This window comes from Pinus tabuliformis, chromosome 1_2, assembly GCF_031772625.1.
Source record: "Pinus tabuliformis cultivar Carrire ecotype Pingquan chromosome 1_2, CPIR1, whole genome shotgun sequence".
Classification (NCBI taxonomy): domain Eukaryota; kingdom Viridiplantae; phylum Streptophyta; class Pinopsida; order Pinales; family Pinaceae; genus Pinus; species Pinus tabuliformis.
Window position 1 is genome coordinate 591,961,800 of NC_142298.1, and position 19,260 is coordinate 591,981,059.

Here is a 19,260-nt window from a genome sequence, read left to right on the forward strand (position 1 = left end):
GTTGATTTGAGCATCATCCTCAAATACTTGCCAATCTTTGATATTGTTAGGGACAACAGGCCTGTGCTTTATCTCAGCAGTAAAGTGGTGATTAGGCTCAAAGGGCAGCTTGCAAGTGCTAGCAAAAGTAGCTAGGTTGTGTGCATGTAGATTGTGGCTTCTAGAAATCTTAGCAAGCTTGGATTCAGTGAAGGAATTGAGTATTTCTGTGGCAGCAGTCCTATAAGCTCTTAGCCTATTGTCATTTGTAACAAAGTTGCCTTTTATTTGTTGTATGAATAAATCGGAGTCACCTAGAATGGACACCTTTGCAGCTCCTAGAGCTTTGAGCAGTTTAAGGCCTAAAAGGAGGGCTTCATACTCTGCCATGTTGTTGGTGCATTTGAAGTTAAGTCTGTAAGCATGACCCTCTGCATGGCTGTTATGTGTATTGTGAATCCATATTCCTGCCCCTGCTCCTAGCTTATTAACAGAACCATCAAACTCTAAATACCATGTGATTTCTTGCTTGTGGCCAGTATTAAGAGTTTCAGTCATTTTAGGATTGGGCGGACCTAGGTTTTGTGCTTCATGTGGTTCTTTTTGTATGCTGGTTGCATTGGTTGTTTTAACAGTCTCACGGGTATGGGCAACCGACTCCTGATTTATGCATGTTTCTTGTTCTAAAGCCAAAGGCTTATCATCAGTTGGAGGACTTGTTTCATCATTAAACAAAATAAATGAATCCATATCAGAATGGATTGAATAGATTGGAAAGTTTTGGGGCTTTTCCTCACTACTTACCACATACTTCATTAGTGTTTCCCTATACAGTCTCTTTGGTTGCCCAAAGACTGAAATAGTGGCATAAGAGAGGTCTAATTGGAGAGATCCTTGGAGTTTTTCTCCCCAAGATCTTGATAAGAGCATGCCATACTTTGGTGGAATGTCAGTAACCACCACATCCATTAGGAGTGTTTTGTTGGGATATTGGACTAAAGACACACATAAGTCTTTGATTAAGCCTAAACACTTGACCTGACTTGAGTCAAAGGAGAATAAGTCTTTGTAGGGTCTTGTTACATCAAGGTTTAGCTTCTCCATTACAGCTTTGGGCATAAGATTGTGTGAAGCACCTGAATCAAACATAGCATTGTGCAACACTTTGTCATGTATGTGTAAACTGACATAAAAGGGTAGAACAACGCCATGTGCTGATTTGCCATCGACTTCAGGTCCAAAAAGTAATTCGAGTTGATCATATAAGACATTAACATCATCCCTATTCTCTAGCATTTGCAGCGATCTTTTGATTTGCTGCCTATATACATCATGCTTGGCAAGTTCAGAGAGGGGCATAGATATCTTCAGTTTACCTATTTCTGCCTCTAAATCAAATGGTTTTTCTGATTGAGTTTTGGTATGGTGACTGGCAGATTTTCCCTTTTCAATTGGATTATCAGCGTTATGGTGAGTGATACCTTGCGGTATTTCTGTTTTGGGAAGGCTTTTAGGAGTGCTGTTCAAATCTTCTTTTGAGGAAGAAGGTAGCAGAGGCTGATCATTAGAGGGCTGCATGTCTGGTGTGTCTGTTATATCCTCTATTGTGACTTCTTTCGAATCTGGGACTATTTGTTTAGTCGGTTCAGTGGAAGCAGCCTTGTCCTTAATCTTCTTGGGCTGCTTTGATTCCTTCTGTTTGATAGGCTCGGGCACATCAATTGTTCTAGTTCTCAGTTTATATTGTTTGTGCACTTCATATACAGCTGAATCATAGCCTTGTTTAAAGTCAAAAGACTCACCAGACTTAGTCTGAAATTGATTTATCTCATGGTCATCTTGGGTTAGGAAAATTTGTTGCTCACCCTTTAGATCCATCAAGTTCATGTGAGTGTCCTCTGTTGGCTCACTAGATGTAGATGCTTCTGTATAGTTTTCTTGGAAAGGAGGCCTTATATCACGGTCTGGGCTAGACCTACCAGCGTTTGTGTTCTGAGTTTTCCTAAAATTTGGGTTTCTGACAGTGTTGTCTTGCTGCCCGTCCCATGTAGAGTTCCTTTCAACGCTTTCCACTCTATCTCCCAGCCTGTGCATGCCACTGATAATAGCATCCAACTTTTGATCTAAGGCTAAGGGTTCCTCTTTAAAGGTGGTTCTTCTCTCAGCTCTCGCTCTATTTCTTTTGGCAATTAAGTTTGCCTCCACACTAACAGCAACGTTTTGCATGTCTGCAAGGCTTTGAGGGGCTCTTTCCCTTAACTGATAAGCCATGTCAGTATCAAAACCATCAGGGAATTTATACAAAGCAAGATCAGGTGGAGGTCTGAGGTTCTGTGGGATTGCATTATAAACATTGTTAAATCTTGCACAATAGTCTAAGACAGCCTCTTGAGGGCCTCTTTTGATGGTGTCATATTCAGATAATATGTGCAGGGGATCCTTCTTTTTCTCCCATCTGTTAAGAAATGTTTGGTAAAGGGCCTCTGGGTTAGCAATGGAATTTGTAGCAAGGCCTCTAAACCAGGGCCTTACATCTCCTGTTAAACTTTGGACAAAAATCTTCATTCTTACACTATCATCATCTATCTCGTAGTTCTCAAAATAGTCTTGCATCTTCTTGGTATGTTGCAGGGCTGTGCAAGAACCAGTACCATCAAAATATGTGATTTTAGTTTGGTAATCCTGAGGCATAGCCCCTGGATTAGCAGGCAACTGTAAGGGTGCATATCTATTAGCCATATTAACAGGTATAAGTGGAACAACAGGGATAAATGGAACGACTGGAACAGCGGTAATAACAGTGGTAATGGGAGTATGTGCAGTGAATGGAGGTGTGGAAGGAGTGCTTTGAGAGGTGGATGATGAACTAGGGGAAGTAGGGGTTGAACGAAATAAAACTTTGACAGGGGTTGGAACACAGCTTGGCTGAACTGTTTCAGGACTAGAATCAACAAAATCCTCTATTCGCTCTAGTTTCCTGAGGTTTCTTGGGATTAAATTCGGATTTTCAAAAGTAGCTGGGGGGTTTGGGTCTGGATTTGACCTTGTATAACGTGAATTCTTTTTGGGAGCTAGCTTCTAGCTTGTTTTTTGGGGATTTTTCTAAGAATATATGGGTTAGAAAGAAACTTTTGAAGGTCTGGTTCTTTCCCAGCGGAGCTTTCCAACTTGATTTGTGAAATTATCTGAGGATTGTCCCCAGTGGAGTCGCCAGTATGTTAACACTCAGGTTGTCCCTAAGCTCCTTAAGGGATACGGCCGAGGTAACCACAAACCAATCTTTGGATTGCAGGTCCTAGCCTACCTGCAATCAGAGAGGGTTCTCTCTTTATAATTTAGCTTTGTTTTGGGTTGATTTTAGGCTAGTTATGATGTTCTTGGGTTTTGTTTTGATTTTGGTGAGAAGGAGGATTCTTTCAAGCAGAGTTGGGATGCATAGTGTGAGAAGTTCAAACCATTGGGCATGGAGTCATGGATTAGGGCTTACTGTTGCGTTTTCTTGGTCACAAGAGGAATACAGAGTAGGATAGCTACACATAAAACAACATTCAAGCTGAAATAAGGGTGAAATGTAAGTTAGAAATGAAAGGCAACTAAGGATCTTTCATCTAACTAGCAGAGGGAAAGGTGAATGAAATTTATCTAGGAGCAGTCAAGGATTCTTGAATAACAGTCATACATGGATGAAATAGAGCAAATACGAGCCACGAGGTATTCATATTTATGCCTAAATCAGAAGAAAACATATAGAAATCACAGACACTGAGCATAGATTGCTGCTAGGCAAATTCTAAGCTAATCTTTCTTTCTGCAACTTGGATCATGACATATAGATGGTATAACATATATAAATTGAAAAAAACAGAGACAAAGAAGACTTATTGAGCCATGTGGGAGCACAAGAATCCTGTAGTCACTCTTCAGCCATCAAAACATCCAACAGAAAGTCCATCAACAAGCTCTTCAGCGATCTTTGATTATAGAAGTTCACAAATATACAACACAAGTCTAAACTCTCGATTATCAACCAACCAACCCTTTAAACAATGCCGAGGGTGGTTTAAATAGGGAAAATATGTACAGACCATATCTCTTAAAAGGTCTCAAGGGAAAAAATATCTCAAAAATATCTATAAAACAGATCTTAAACAGATCTGATGAAATGAGTCCTTCTAACCTAACATATGCTTGAAATAAATGTCTAAAATATTTACATGAGCTGCGCAGGGGACAACAGCCTCAAAAATGGATTAATACAGTCCTTTGCTGCTATGTGCTGGCCATTTAGCCATAACTATGCTTTGGGCATTGATCCCCTCCTCTTGAGTGGCTTTGATGTGCATTAACTGTGATCTGAGAGCCTTAAATGGCTTCACCGCTTTCTTTGACTTTGCTTGGGGGGCTCTTTAATGTTTTTCTGCTTCGGGCTTAAAGTCTTCCACTGAAAACCTTCACTGATACACTTTGCCACATCCTGATACACTTTGGCATTCATCTGGGCCTTTTCCTTCTACTGATACACTTTGACTGTCCCATCGCCCCTTTATCTGCCAATTTAATGCAAAAATAACTGCTGCAATGATTTCTGTGGCCTTTGGAATGCTATCGGCGCTTGGCCGATCAAAATAATGCTTAATCTGGAGAAAACTGCCAAACAGAGGAGGATCTGCAACCTGATAACTGTGCTGAGGCCGAGGCTGGCTTTCTGAAGCAAAACAGGGCTTTGGAGCGATCCAAAATGGCTTAAGGATGCATGAATTCCCTTATCGGGAGCCGGGCGCGGGCGCTGGAAGAAGTCCTGTAAAAATGGCCATTTTCCTTTTATAAGGAAAAAATGCCTTAAAACATGAAATTTTATCAAAAATGGGGCGGGAGCGATCACTGTTCATTAGATTAAATCCTGGCCGTTGGATCCGGCGCGGGCCGATCCAACGGCTGGCGCTAAATCGGCGATCGGCGGATCGGCGGTCCCAACACATAAAACCTCCGATGAGCGATATAGTCCGCGGACCCGAAATCCCTTCAAAACTGTTTTTTATAGCTTTTCGGGCCACGAAAAGGAGCGTACAGTACTACCCCTTTTCGGACCCGACACACTTTAGGCTCTATTTTATTGCTTTTCGGCTCCGGAATATCGGAGCACCCCCTCTTTGCCGTACAAAAAGGCCTTTTGGAACCCGAAAAATCTATATGCCGCGCTTTATAACTTTTCGGCTCCGCTGGTCGGAGCCATATCTGGGAGTGATGCGATAAAACATGGGCCGTTGATCTGCAGGCCTGAATGGGTGGCTGAGATTAACTCGGCATTTCGGCAATCTGCGGGGCGGAGGGTATATACATATATGCGATCACCGAAACGATCTGGACCGTTGATCTGGGCAGGACGATGGACGGCTATGATCACATCGGCGCTTTACCACCGAGGGAATTGCGATAAGGCTTGCGATATATGAGAATGCGGTGTTTTTACGTTATAACTTAAGTTTTTATAAAAAACTTAAGTTAAACAATAGAGCGGGGATATGCGATAGAGCGGAAATATATGTGCATTGGGGGAATGCGATAAGAGATGCTTTCCGATGCGATACGCTTTCGGGTGCGATAGCGATATCGCTATCGGCGGAGGAGTGGGGGCATTGTAACATGGGAACAAAGCATTGCGATACGCCGATCGCCGAAATCGCATCGGCAGCGTTGCAATCGGGGGCACATATGTATAAAGTCCAACACTCGACCGCACCTCCGACAGCGATATCGCTTCGGAGGGGGGTCTATGCATTCAGAGGGAGGAACAATGAATCGGCAAAGGCCCAATGTAATTGGAGATGGATTCTTAAGCTTCGGAGGAGCTTGTTTTGAAATCGGAGAAGGCTTATATGATCGGAGAAGGGCTCAAGTGCATCGGAAGGGGCTTTTTGAAGATCGGAAAGTGGTTTTTAATGCTTTTGAGGGATTTCTAATACTTCGGAAGGGGTCCGATAACCAAAAAAAGAGGAATTTCATGCCTTGGAAGGAGTCCAAAGGCACTTTGAAGGGAGCTTATGTGTTTTGAGAAGGGCTTTTAGGCCTTAAAAAGGGGTTTATGCCTTGGGAAAGGTAAAACAAGGCCAAAAGATGGATTTTATACATTTGGAGGGGGATTTTATGCTTAGGAATGAGTCCTAATGCATTTGGAAAGGGATTTGAGAGGAACAAAGGGGCAAATGAGGGTTCTTGCTAAGTTTCAGGCAAACTTAGCAATTCCCAAGCATAGTTATGGTTATTTTTCAACCAGAGGGAGGGGATATGTACATAGGGGAGCTATTTAGTACTTTTTAGTAGGGGAAGGGGAAATAGATAGGGAGTTACATAGTATAGTTAGAAATTAATATGAAAATGATAAGAAAGCGCTAAGTTTGAAGATCTTAGGCTATTTAAAGGGGAAAATGACTCAAAGAGTGAATAAGAGTACTCCTAAGCAAAGTAAACCTTTACTTAGGCAAATGATATGACAAATGATGAAACTTAAGAGATATCAAGCAGATCTTGACCTCTTTGGGGAGGTTAGTGAATGATTTGGGGAATAGGAAGAAGGGGGAGTTAGACATGCCTCGCTTGAGCTCCTCAAAATGGAAAACTGCCTCATAATTGTGATCTGAATAGATATAACACTTGAAAACATGAAATGGATCACATACTTGATTCTGCAACCACAAAACTACCTACCCGGCCTACTTACCTAACATTTTTTCTTCTTTTTGGTTTGGGTGCACTTGAACTAGCAAACCTAGCTTTACAACTTTTCTTTTTGCTATCCTCCTATCTAAATCGATCCTTATTTCTTCCGGGGCTCAGATTAAGCTGTTGAGCGCCCAAGATTCTCTACCTATCTACAAATCTGCCAAGATTAAACGGTTTGGACAGATATTCATTCTCTATCTTCTAAAACAAGCAATTTAAACCTAGGGAAGCCAAGATTAAACTGTTTGGACTTCCCTTAACTGAAAATTCTTCAAAAATGGAATAACTCATCAAAATTGGAATACAGCAGTGGCATTTAGACTAGCACACTTTCATGGCCTCTTCTTTGGCCTCTTTTTGGAAATATGGAAGCTTGCAACATGAAAAGATGACATATTTGGCATGTAAAACAGTCAATCATGAAATATGAACACCTATTGCAATAGGAGGCTAACAAGAGGTACCCACAATCGAGGACCCATGCATTCATAAGAACCTCACTCCAGTAATGCTTCACCTTTTCTTGATGAATGGGGGAACTTGACTCCATCTATGTGTCAGAAGTGCCCTTGAGGGCGTCAACAATTATCATCATCAACTATCAGCATGTCATCCATTCCAATGTTGACATGGAAGGAATATTTCCTGTCTGATTGTAATAACTTGTCACTATCCATCATAACAAGCATGGGACATTCTCGCCTCGTATAAGAACTTTTATTTTTAGAGCATGGTGATCTTTTATCCTCATTTAAGGTTGTTTCTTTGCTCACCTCCGAAAAAAGTTATTCTCTCTATCCAGAAGTTGATCAGACTCTTAATTAGGAAAAAAACATGATGTATTCCGGCTATACACTTGCTCCTAACCTCACACATCAGGGGGAAACTATTAACACCTGAAAATTGTGCACATATTTTTACAATCCAAAAGACACCCAAAATCATCCAGCAAAATGCACAAGTGAATATTTTCCAGCTGAAGACATTATAAAGATTATAAAAAAAAAATCCTTTAAGGTACAAAGTATATGGAATTTAAAAATTGATGTCAAAATGGATTTTTCTTCGATAGTCACGCTACGCGCGGTATTTTCTTCGAAAGTCACATTGTCGAAGGAATGGTTGACTCAGTAATTGAGAACCACTTCTTACACTTGGAAGATGATTCCCTAATAGGAGTTCAGTCAAGGACAGATGAATTCAAGTCACCTTGAAGATATGCAGCCCTAAATTGAATCGTGTCATCCTACTCATAAGTCATTATCATTCATGAACCAAGAGAGGTAATATGGATTCAAAATATTCTATATAAACAGGCCATGGGAGAACCAAAACATGAGACAATGTTATGCTGGCCAAATTTCTATCAGAGCAAACATTCATTGCATTGTTGAAGTAGAAGAAGTAGAGCACTATTGTGTTGGCATAATTAATTCTTAGCAATCCATCACTTTAGTGTAGACAGGATTTCATCATTGAGAGAGTCTTAATACTTCTTGGACAGAGAAGAGAAGCTTGCAAAGAGAGTGAAGAAAAGAACCTCCTTGCTGAGGATTTTTGAGCACCATTGCTCAAATAATTATCTTCAAGTGTTTAGTATTCTACTATTTGTATCCATTTCCTACCACCAGTAGTCAACAAAGGGAGCCATTTTCCATAATTATGTTGACTTGTTAGCTTCATTAAGCATTATTTGTGTGTTCATCTCTTTGTTTTAGTTTATGTTTGTGTATGTATTGTCTCCACCATTTGCAAAACTATGTTTCTTCATGATTGTCCACTGACAACAACCAAACTGCTTGCTTTTTTTGCAGGGAACAACCGACTGCTAAGAAGGTGTCTTTTGGTACACCATTGCTACAAAAACACTACAATACTAAGAAAATCAAAGAACTCAATAACTTATTCGTCAACTAAATTTAGAAATTCATCTCAAATTCAGCTCTAAGGCCATACATATCGATGTTTTGTATGCGGGTATCACAAATTTGGGTCAATGTATTAATGAAAACCTCATTTTGATGTTCAATAGCCATTCTAAACATGTGAACTATACTGGTTATTATTAATGTATGACAATAAAGTCTTGAAAAACTTACTTATTTCCTGTAATTGTCTTCCTTTGTAGGCACAACTGCAAGCTGCCTTCACTTTACATATTTTAGTGCAGTGGTGTTCCTTCTAGATCAATGCCACAAATCTATTTGATCTGACAACCTTGATACATGGTATGCTCCCACTACCACGAGGATTTATAAATATCATTTGGAAGGCAGAGAGAATTTTTCCAGAGGTAGAGGGAGGCATAACGGCTCACTTGGATCCAACTAGCAGGTTGTGCGAAGTATTCCAGGCTAGCAGTGCACATTTCTAGTGAGGAGTGCGAGCAAGCCAATGGAAGCTAGGTGGATTTGTGGAGGGACAGAATTATCTCCCAAATATTTTTCCAGCATATTTTTTTTAGGATTTCTAGTTGGGCATCTAGATTATTGTACTTTCCAAATTGTTGCATAATATTAAAATAAAACTTCATTTGTTGCACTAGTTTTCCCTTCAAGGTTTCTCTAGGGACTTTTCAGTGTAAAATAATTGTGTCAATTTTTATTGTGTGTGTGCATCTATTTCTTAATTCTAGTTTAATTTTCCACAACATTTTTATGGTGAAGATTGAAACTGGGAATTATTCGTTATTTATCGTAAATAAATAAACTGTTAAAAGTCAAGAGAATAATATCTAGTAATTGCAATTAAGGAATTTTCACATGGTATCAAAGCGTTTTTTATCATATCAAAGGCTTAGAAGTGAAATATTAGTAGGTTGTGCAGTTTTAGAGGGAGATCTAAAGCACGAGATTCAGATTTGTGTAGGTCATCCAAGTAGTGTGAATTGCTGGGCAAGAAAATCGATTTCCAGAAGTAATGTGCAGGAAAAGTTTGATTTTCCCATAGCATAATTCCAACAGGCAGTGGATTTGTTGGGAAACAGTTTCAGTGAGCATATCAGTTGATTCGTTGATCAAATCTAGGTGTAATAGACTTTTATCAAGGGTTGTGGTTGTATATCTGCACTGGGCAGGAAAAGAAAAGCACACAAGGAAATTTTCATAATTTCTCAGAAGATTTCCAGATCCAATTTTCAGGAGGAGATCCATAATTTCGAGTTGCAGATCGTGTTTCACTTCATGGAGAAGGACATTTGGAAGGTAGAGAAAATAGTCTCAGTGAGAAGATGAAGGTAGTACATTAGCTGGAGAAGGATTTTCAGATGTGGATATGTGCATTGTTGAGGGAGTGCGAGTAGCAAAAAGGAAGGATGAGCAGGAAAGAGGAGGAGATTTCCAACACTAGTCTCTAGTTTATTTGAGTTTGCATGGATGACCATAGCATGACTCAGAGACCAGGATAAACTTGACGGGGCCTCAAATTTTGTTGTCTAGAAAGTTAGAATGCAACTCCTTTTGGAAAAGCTTGGCCTAAAGGAGTTCATAACGAATGTCATGGCAGAACCAAAAAATTCACAATAGTTGGCTACCATCAAGAAAGAGATGGCCAAGACTAAGAGGATAGTATTGGATTGGGTCCAAGATCACATCGTTCAACACATTGTAGAGAAGGCAACAATAAAGGACATGTGGGATGTTGTTGTGAAGCTATACTAGGATCCATCAGAGAATCGTAAAATGATTCTCAAGGATAATTTGAGGACAATGAAGATGCAGAAGGGTGAGAATGTGACCTCCTATCTCACTAGATTTAAATGAGTCCATGATGAGCTTGCAATTGTAGGGGAGAAGCTAGAAGATAGTGAAGATAACTCTAAATGGGTTTACCAAGGAATGGTGTACTTTCATATCACTAGATGAGATAAGCTTCCATATTGGGAATGTCTATGGAGTGACCTCACTCAAGAGCTGTTAAGGCTTGGTTTCGCTAAAGGTTCTATTAGCATCATCAACAAAGGACCAAAAGTTGAGAAGGAGGAAGAAGAAAATGTAGCCCTTGTGAGTCAAGGGAAGGCAAAGAAGGGTTCCACTCAGGGACAAAGCTCAAAGGGAGACGAGAAGAAGAAAAAGGACTTGTCGAAGATAAAATGCTTCAGATGTGGTGAGTTTGGTCACTGCGTCACTCAATGTCCAAAGATAAAGAAGGACAAAAAAGGGCAACTACTAACAATAACTTTGGTAGACATAAATGAGTTGACCTCTAGGTTGGAGGATTTTGCATTGATATCAAAGGTGGACTGTGATTCTTCAAAGGTGCAAGATTGGGTAGGGTCTGAGGAGGTAAAGCATCAGGCAGGTGTTTCCTCATGGATATTTACCTTTGCTACAAGGGGCCCATAGTATTCAGTAGCAGGAGGATCAATGTTCAGCAAGCCTAGTCAAATCTTGAGGGATAGTGCAAAGAAAGTTGCAGTAAATACTAGAGAGACACATAGACAGTTGAGTGCAATCAGTTACTCAGTAGATAGAGCAAATCCAATTGAAGGGACATAGTAGATCATTAAATATTTAGTTTCCAGTTGCAGTTGCAAGAAAATCGTGTGATTATAAGAGGTAGTGTGAATTTCCTAGTTGCAGGTTTCAGGTGATTTCCAGCCAAAGTGAAATTCCATGAGCGAGTCTCCATATAGGAGAGATTTCCCAATTCTAATTTAGAGGGAGATCAGGTGAAATCGAGACTCACTATTACAGTGGTTGTAACAACAATGCAGTTTTAGCAACAAAGCAGTAGCAGCAGCGGTGCGGTTTGAGAAACATAGTAGCAATAACAGTGTGGAATAAATCAAAGTTACGCAGTGGTTGATGGACAGTGAGAGCTAGTTGTATCATAGATATCGGATATCAGCAGTGTGGGGTAGTCTAGATATAGAGTACTGAGCAGGTTGATGGGTATAGTGGAGAATACCTTCCTCACTAAGAGGGAGTGTTAGTTTTTGGATGATATGGTAGCATCAAACAATTTTTCTAGTCTCGAATTGTGTCTAAGAGGCTAAGGAACATTGGATATCCAAATCCCAGAAACTGTTTTACAATATAATCTTGTGAAAAGCCTTAATTAAATTAATTAACCATCATTTAAATATTTCCTAAGTCTATCTTAGGAAAAGTGGTTAATTAAAGGGAATTAATTGAGGAGATCAACTTATGCTTTAGAGACTTCCAGAAAATGACTTGAATCAAGTATAATATTATATTAGCGATTGATCACGATTAGATCTTGGTTGTTGATTCTCTAGCGAGATATTATAAGAGAAATTTGATGGGATGCAGAGAGACACAGTCGTTAGGGAAAGGCTGTGTGAATTTCCTAGTGCGCAGTGATTCAACAAGGGAAGAATTCAAGCCAAAGGGAGAGAATTAGAGATTGAGGCAACAACAAATAATTTTTTAGAATTATGGAGAGTTTCCTAGAAATTTTCCAGTGGTAGATCAGGAGAAAAATGGAGGTTGAAATTCCTCTGGAAAGAGGCCATGTAGCCAATGTGAGTAGCTAGAAACCCCAATGCAAATTATCGGAGAGAGGTTGATTCAGTTGTCAAAGGCCGAAAAGATCATTCGAAAGGCAGAGAAAATTTTTCTAGAGGCAGATGGAGGAAGGACAACTCACTTGGAGCCAGCTGGCAAGCTGTGTAAATTATTCTATGCCAATGATGTGCATTTCTGGTGAGGAGTGAGAGTAGGCCAGTGGATGATAGGTTAATTTGCAGAGGAAAAAAATTATCTCCCATATATTTTTCCAGTATATTTTTTAAGGATTTCCAGTTGGGCATCCAGATTATTGTACTCTCCAAATTGCTACATAATAATAAAATAAACCATCATTTGTTGTGTCGATTTTCCTTCAGGATTTTTCCATGGAATTTTTAGTCCAAAATAATTGTGTCATTTTTTATTTTGTGTGTGCCTCTATTTCTCAATTCCAGTTTATTTTTCTGTAACATTTTTACGGTGAATATTACAATTGTGAATTATTTGTTATTTTTCGTAAACAAATAAACTGCTAACAGTTAAGCTAAAAATATCGAGTAATTGTAATCGAGGAAATTTTACATGGACCTCCTTCCACCACCTATGTATACAAATACACCCTAACACCCTACCCCTCCCCCCTTGGTTACATATATGAACTCGTGCCCCATCAGTAGTTGATCCTTTTTGTTTGAGCATTAGCATAGACTGCAGTGTCCACTGCAAATCAATCATGGCAATCACAATACCTAGTGTCAGAGCCTCTATAACAAGTAATCATGTAATTCCTTTTTTCCTATTTTAAAATTATTTTCTGTTGTTTGAAAAATACTCAAACCAATTCTCCCTCCAATAGGGGAATTATGTCACATAAACACTCACTCAGCGAGTGGAAAATTATGAATAAGATTTCAAAATTGACAAGTACATTTTTAAATTACGGAAAAATGGAATAATTGGCATTTTTAAAAAACTTTAGTCAAAATCACAAAAACTTTGCAAATTAATACACGATCAAGGAATTTTGACCGCGAGGTGAAAGCTATAGCCCTGGAAGAGGCAGGGACTAATAACTATATTAAAAGGAAAGTAACGAAGAAAAAAAAACCTATTGTATTTTTTGGGCAAGGTGTATTAGGTTACTGATAATTATGGGTTAATGTAATGGAGTTAAGAGTGATATTGGATGATAATTATATTAATAAGATAGGGTTAGGAGTGTTAGTGGGTTAATGTTTGAATATTGGGCTTATTAAGGCATCAACGATTAATGGTTAGTAGTCATGGTTTAGGGGTCAAGGATTAGTGGGAAAGTGATCAGATAAGGGATAATGTCATATATTGTTACTGGGTTAGGGACGAGGGCATTAAGGAATATTCAGAGGTCGATTGGCTAGCTTCTAGTGGCAATTTAAAGATTGGGTTAAGTCAATTGATTGGTTTAAAGGGATATGAGGTTAATGGGATATGGGCTACTTGTCTTTTAGGTCAAAAAAATCATAAACAAACAACCTATTTCTCATACTACTTTATCCTTTATTTTTTATTTCAAGATAATTTTGTGTTATAAGAGTTTATCTCCCAATTATTGGGCTTCATGCTTCAAAAGTCATATATGCAAGCAACAAATATTTACACACGTAAGATACATAATCAAAATGATTAGGAACAAGGAATAATATTAAGAACTACATAGACATATTTTAAAATATGCACATAAATAAATACTTCAAAGGGTGGGTTAATCATGTACTTGTTGGATATTCACAAGAAAAGTTACAAGGGACACTCCTTTGAGATATTGGAAATTACACAGAGTTGAGAGCATTGCACTTATAAGAATAAGAATTGAATGTGGTAGGATTGGCTAAGACACTCACAATAGAATAAATTCACCTAACCCACCTAGTTAATGCACCTAATTTACACATACATAACACATAGAATTACAATCCACACATGGAACTCATATAGATAAGTGATGCACCAACCTTGTACACCTAATTCATGCACAAAAGTGACAGAACAAATTCACATAAGAATCATACATAAGTAATGTAGGTTGACATGAGTGACACATGTGCCCATGCACCTAAAATCAATTATACATGTAACCAATGCAACTAGCTTGTGAACATAAGTAACATGCTAATACACAAAAGTGATGCACCTAATCTATGCACATATTTGCACACCTAACTCATACACTCGTGAACATAAGGATCAACATAAGAAATGCACTTACCCACTTATCTAACTCATGAACCTATCACACATGTAATCCATGTAGCTAACACAAACATAAATAACACATAATATTGACATACGTTCAAACATTATACATGTACCTAATGTAAGTGATGCACCTCCCCACACAATTAACCCCAAAACCCATGCACATTAGTGAAAAATTAACATAAGTGATTCAACTAAACTATTCACCTACCCATGCATATTAATCACACACATAACCCTTGTAACTAACCCATGCACCTAAACAATGTATATAAGGGACACACATAAGTGACATACTCATGTACATAAGTGACATTCCTAACTTATACACCTACCCACATGCTTATGCTTATAAGAGACAAGCCTAACATAAATAATGCACCTACCCAAGAATATAACACAAATACCTGACCTATGCATGGAAACCACATGGCTAATCCATGCACCTAACTTTCATGCATAAACAAGACACTCACATGTATAAGTGGCACACTCATGCCTATAAGAGACATGAGTGTACGCATAAATGACTCACCAAAGACAAGAGATGCATATAACCTATGCACATACCCACACATTCATGCACATAAGTGAAACACCTAATATGTGATGTGCCTAATTTATGCACCTACCCATGCATCTAACACATGAACCTAGTTTGTGCACCTACTCATGCATCCAACCCATAAACTTAACCCAAGCATGTAACATTTGTAACTAAATTGTGCACCTAGCTCACATATATAAGTGATTCATACACACATAATCTATGCACCTACCCACACACCAATTCATATAAAATGACACACCTAGCGTAAGTGATGCACCTTATTTTCTAGTGAGCAAATTAAAATCATGATATGTATCTAAACCACCAATTTTGTTAAACAAAAGTAAATGCATCTAATGAATACTACAACCTATATTTATTCCCTTATTAATATTTTAACCAAATAAGAAATGAACAAACAATTTCATGAGCACTCATCACATAATACACATATGTTTTTATGGGGAATACACTCCATTTATTTTCGATCTCATAGAATGTCAATTAGTGAGTATTTACAATTGCAAAATCTCATGATATTTCATCTTCGACATCCATGGAGCTACATTTCGCAATCCATAGTACTCCTAGTAGCAAATCCAAGGTTTGTCCTTTCTATAAGGAACTTATTTTTTCTTCTTGAATGCGACAACTCTTTTAGTAAAAAATGATCCCTCAATTGACTTCCAGAATGCATTGTCAAGTATCTAGCATTTTCATCCAACCCCTCTCCATTTTTCAACCCACCTTCTTAAAGGTCATCTCCAAGAGTCAACAAGATGGGATCAATTTTCCTTGTGTCTCTTCAGTTATAAATTGTTTGAATTAGAATTGGTAGCTCACGCTAATTGTCTAACCAACTCATTCATATTAAAATTGGAGAGAAAAGTAGAATATGTGCACATAAAATAATACTTCTATTATATTTATATTGAATTTCCCTTACTTATTGTTCCTTTACATGATACATATATATAGGCCTTGAATGTATCTATATACATTGATGATGACCTTATCTTCTGCAACAGTTAGCCACCTCATTGGGGGCCCAAGACAACTCAACCTTATCTTCTTATCGACCTAGATATTCTATGTGCCTATTATTTATTCTCGTGGATCATATGCCATGGTTTCTTTTTTAATAGGTGATGGGTTCAATCATTATAGAAAGTATGAATCATATGCTCCAACACTTCCCTTTAACAATATGAATCATATGCTCCAACACTTCCCTTTAACAAATGCTTGTCGTTCTACCTTTTTTTTGTTCTCTACTTGCTTGCATTGCTTGCTTATGCTTTATACATCTTTGGTATTCTTTAATTTGTATCATTGTTAAGCTTTCTTCTTTTGCATATGTTTATTGAAGATAACACCATCAATACTTTGCATGATCTTATCGATTTGTTTTAACTACTATTTTCAAGGTTTGCATATGATTTTTTCTCTTTTTATCTTATGCAAATTCACAAACTTTTTCATAGTTCTTTATGTGTCCTCTTGTATCTCTTTCTTATTTTACTACAAATCATGACTTTTCATGTCTCCATGTTAGGTCCCTATACTACTAGTGTAACCCCTTATTGTTATTAGTACAACCCCCTTATTATATTTTTGTGCCCATGTAGTCCCCATATTGTTATTATTGTGCCCCATAGAAGCCCACTATTGTTATTATTGTGCCCTTACATTATTATTGTTATGTCAACTATGATTATATTATGACCCCTTAGGCTCTTATATATAGAAAGGAGGTCTTTTCATTTGTATCATCCAAGAATTGTTCATTTGTGTAATGTAAAGGAGGTTTCCCCCTCGAAGAGGCTGATTTCTAAGGCGTTGATCTTTCTTTCTATCTTTTTGTGAGTTGGTTTCATAACATTTGTTATCGGAGCTTTGGATCTAGGGTTGCTCCAAACAGGTCATCATGGAATTTTCTCTATAAAGTTTTTTTTTTGCGACGTTTTAGAAGCTAAAAAAAACCATTTGAGACGACATCTCACCGAACCTCGAGTCTGAATTTTAGATCTTGTCTCACTATATTTTCAGAGATATAATATGAGGGAGTTAGAGTTTTTCCAAGCTCCAGAATTCCATCTCAAACAGGTCATCGTGGAATTTTGGCTATAATTTGTTTACTATGAAGTTAAGGATTCTGAAATTAAAACCCATTTGAGCCGAAAACTTGGTGAAGCTTGGGCCCAAATTTAATATCTTTTTTGTTATATTTTCGGAGATAGGTCCAAGACATTTAGGGTTTATGCAAGCTCTCGAATTACATTCGAAAGAGGTGACCTTGGGCAAATCATCATAACTTTCTCTTTGAGTATCATATTGAAATGTCATAAGAAGTTCAGAAAGAGGACGCGCTGTAGTTTTCTGTGTATCGGGTTCACGTCTGAAGGTTGAAACAGTGAGATGTGGCACTTCGTACAAGTTCTCTCTACTGAACAAGTCTATAATCAGGTCATCGTGGGAGATTTGACATAACTCTTCCTTCCAGAATCGAATCTTGATCAGACTCGCGAGGTCAGAAAGAGGACTCAGAGGGATACTGCAGGACGCAATTTCAGAACTTGGAGATCTGAAATTACAGAGTTACAGTCGTTTCAAGATCGATCTCCTAAAATCAAGAAAATGCGATATGAGGAAGTTTGATGGCAAGGATCCGTTAAATTGGATACTACAAATGGAGAAATATTTTGATCTACATGAGGTGCAACTATTAAAAAAGGTACGTATTGCATCTTTATATTTAGAACCGAATCAATTTTTATGGTATGAAGGGCTGTGTTCTCGTAAACTACTTGTCACGTGGTCAATTTTCACAAAGGAAATGATAGCACATTGTGTGGATACAAAGAAAAACACCTTATTTAGCCAATTGATAAATCTCAAACAAAAGGGTTCAATGGCAGAGCACATTGAGGACTTTCAAAAATTGAATATAAGGGTAAATAATATTCCAGAGAATCAAAGGATGGATGTCTTCATAGGGAATTTAAAGGATAACATTCAACATGAGGTTCGTCTTTGGGAACCTAGTTCATTGGAGAAGACATTCAGGTTTGAAAGAAAAATTGAAAGCGAAATTATGGAAACAAGGAATCCCACCACTCACGATTATAATTATGGAAGTGTTTTTTCTCCTAGCCTTCCACAACCTACAAGGCTTACACCACAACAATTGGAAGAAAAAAGAGAAAAAGGGCTTTGTTACAATTGTGATAGAAAATACACTAAAGGTCATAAGTGTGCTGAGAAGAAATTATTTTACATATATTATGAAGAGGAGGAAGAAAAGGATCAAGAAACATCAAAAGAAGAGGATATACATTAGGAACCAACCATAGAGAAAGAAGAAATTAATCCGACGATATCTTGTAAAGAATTGGAAAGAATTACGACTCCCCAAACTCTCAAAATAGAAGGACATATCAAGATGAAAAAGTTTCAAGAAGTGAAAGATCACATCGAGAAAGAAGAAATGAATCTAACCATATCTTGTAATGCATTTTCCGGAATTACCACTCCTCATACTATCAAGATAGAAGGACATATCAAGAAGAAAAATGTTCAAGAAGTGAAAGATCACATCGAGCATCAAGAAATGAATCCGACCATATCTTGTAATGCATTGGAAGAAACTGCCACTCCTCAAACTCTCAAGATAGAAGGACATATCAAGAAGAAAAAAATTCAAGCAGTGAACGATCACATCGAGCATCAACAAGAAGTTCTCCAACTTTAAAGGATAATGCCACTTTGGTGCAGAATCGAATGAAATAACAGGTAGATCAACATCGCATTGAAAGAAGTTTTGATGTAGGCGATTGTGTATTTTTACGGCTACATCTCAAGCAAGCTATCTATGAGAAGGAAATGTTGGCAATACTACATGCAATTAAGAAATGGTGACATTACCTAATGGGAAGACACTTTAAGGTAAAAATGGATCATGATAGTCTTAAATACTTTTTAGAAAAGAGATTATCTTTAGAAGAACAGAAAAAATGGGTCACAAATATGTTGGGTTATGACTTTGAATCATCTACAAAAAATGGAAGCAAAATGTTGTTGCAGATGCACTCTCAAGGAAGGACGAGGATATGGAAGCATTGTTTTGTGCTATTTCTATTATCCAACTAGATTGGATAAATGAAGCAAGTGATGAATGGAAGAAGGATGAAGAAGTGTGGCCACTCATTCAAAAGTTGCAGAAGATCCCAATTCAAACAATATTGCTAGAACTTGACGAGGAAGGAAAAATCATATTGGAACCTGGAGCAGTCACAGAAACAAGAA